The 2237-nt window shown below is 37.4% G+C and overlaps 1 long non-coding RNA gene across 1 annotated transcript; it reads right to left on the bottom strand.

The window, feature by feature from the left end:
* Positions 1–416: 416 nt before the first annotated feature.
* On the bottom strand, positions 417–1606 carry LOC141561666 (uncharacterized). The gene is made up of 2 exons (XR_012488115.1): positions 1342–1606; positions 417–624 (listed from the first exon to the last, which is right to left on the bottom strand). It is a non-coding gene; the product is annotated as an uncharacterized LOC141561666 (long non-coding RNA).
* Between the last annotated feature and the right edge of the window lie 631 nt (positions 1607–2237).

Below are 2237 nucleotides of genomic sequence, written 5' to 3'. Positions count from 1 at the left end.
ATCTGGAAAAAGTAATATATGGATTTCCCAATTGAGAGTTGCTGTTTCACAGTTCTGAACCAATATACCCATAACAGTGGTTGTTAGATTGAGGAAATGTGTGCTTTGTGTCATTACAGACTTAAGGCCTTTTTTACACAGAGGGTTGCAACGTTCCTACTAGCCAAAAGCCTGTGAAAAGGATCATGTTTATAATAAAAATGAATAGGTTATATAAGATTACAGCTGTCAAAGCTAGCATTTGTAGTAACTCATAGGGGAGGATCTTTAGTAAGTCCAGTAAAATTAAACTTAATTATCAAAGTATTTGATTCCCTTCCATGCTCATTAATATCAAACTATTTAACTAAATATTGAGATCCATTATCATACAATAGAATTTCAGGAATGTATTTTCCCCATCCAACCACTCTCACCCAAGGTGGACTTTGTATACTATCCCAGAAAGTTTTATTTTTTTCCTTCTCCCAATTTAAGTTGTGCCCCGACTAAGGCCAGTTGCAGGAGCTATGCTGTTCCATTTCCCTTGCAGCAGCTTTTGCAAGTCTTTTCTTTTATCTTCATGCTCTGGATCATTTTGGACAGGGCGGCTACATCTTTCCAGGATTCATGTGTCTCCTTTATCTGTGGAAATACAAAGAAAACCTCAATTCCGAATTATTACCTTTTCAGGGCCCCTCCACATACCATTGACATCCTTCCACGTTACATATTGTTGCCAGGCGACAGAGCCAACCCTTTAACCTTTTCTGTTCCTCTTTGTTTGAGGAAAAATAATATAGAAAAGAAAAAACTAAGTCAGCTGGGATGTGGGACATGTTATTCAATGTGAGATAATTAATAGTATATAGTGCTTTAGCAAATCTGTTCTTGGGGGACTTCTCCCCCCTCCCTTTTTTTTGTCTATTAAGATTGATTTTCAATGTTCTATTCTTACCCTCTACTTTTCCTGGTTTTGATAAGCACATTTTTATAATGTTTTACAAAGGAAGAATATCAGAAGAGACCATCTGAGGGCCTTTCTCTCTGCACACTTTGTATAAAGTTTCTCCTATGGCTTCCCATTCACTGATAGTGATTTGGGGGCCAATGGGGAACCACAGTACATTATTGTAAATATCCTGTAGAAATGGTCTTAACTTATTTTTCTTAGCCTTTACTCCTTTTTTTAACATGATTAACTGTAAAAGTTTAAGATCTTTCCCTTCATTCTTTAATCCTTTAACTATTTTCCCTCCTATTGTTTTACTTCTCTGTTTGCTCAGAAAAGTGAAAGAACAGATGAGCCGTGCAGGTGAGCTGTAGGGCAGGTGAGCTGCCCTACTGAAGCATTCCCCTTACCTTGTCTAAGGCATTTTGTCCTCTGGCTACTCAGAGGGTACCAACCACTAAAAGATCATCTTCAGTCCCAGGTTTCCCATCAAGTCTCTGCTTCCCTTGTGGGACACTTGACACAATCAATGCCTGATAGGATTAGGGCATGACAAGATCATGGCGCTGTGTTGGGAGCTATTTGTTGTGACCAGCACAACACAAATGGGCTGGTGGCAGTTGAAAATAAAGAGGCGGGGTTGCTGATAACTCAAAAAAATTATTTATTAAAAAAAATCATTCTGCTTATATATCTTAAAACCCATATGTTATTATGAAAAAGATTGTTCTGTGACCAATCTTGGTTTCTATTTTCTATGATCTAATTCTCTAAAGCATGTTATTAGTTTCTGGGGACTCAATCTTATGTAAAGTTCACAATGCCCCAGTGATTTCAAGCTTAAATGCACTCTTGATTAATCTTAGGAGGAGGGGAACCTCCCAGTTAGCTTCCTGGAAGTTCTCTACACCAAAGAACATTTATCCACCTCTAGAAAAAGAATTCTAGTATTTGGCCTGGTGTCTACACTCAAAATAAAGAGTTAAGATCAAAAGTAGAATAAGAATGGTATTGATGAGATTTGGAAAGGAGATAGCTTAAGATCAAAAATACCAACAGGAAATTCCTTTTTTGGGAGAGACTGAAGGAGATAATAGAGAATTTTTGTCTTATTTACAACAGAGAATTCTTGTATTATTGACAAATATCTCTGGAACCTCTTGATAACATCTCTGTGCAACCATTGTTTTGATGACTCTAGTCATCATGTATGTATATAAGGAAGGCTGAAAAATGAAATCTTTGCATTTGGTATATACCAGCTAAATGCCCGTCAACTGACATCTCCCTTGCAGGCAGTTTGGGT

This window comes from Sminthopsis crassicaudata, chromosome 1, assembly GCF_048593235.1.
Source record: "Sminthopsis crassicaudata isolate SCR6 chromosome 1, ASM4859323v1, whole genome shotgun sequence".
Classification (NCBI taxonomy): domain Eukaryota; kingdom Metazoa; phylum Chordata; class Mammalia; order Dasyuromorphia; family Dasyuridae; genus Sminthopsis; species Sminthopsis crassicaudata.
This window is presented reverse-complemented; position numbering and strand designations above follow the sequence as displayed.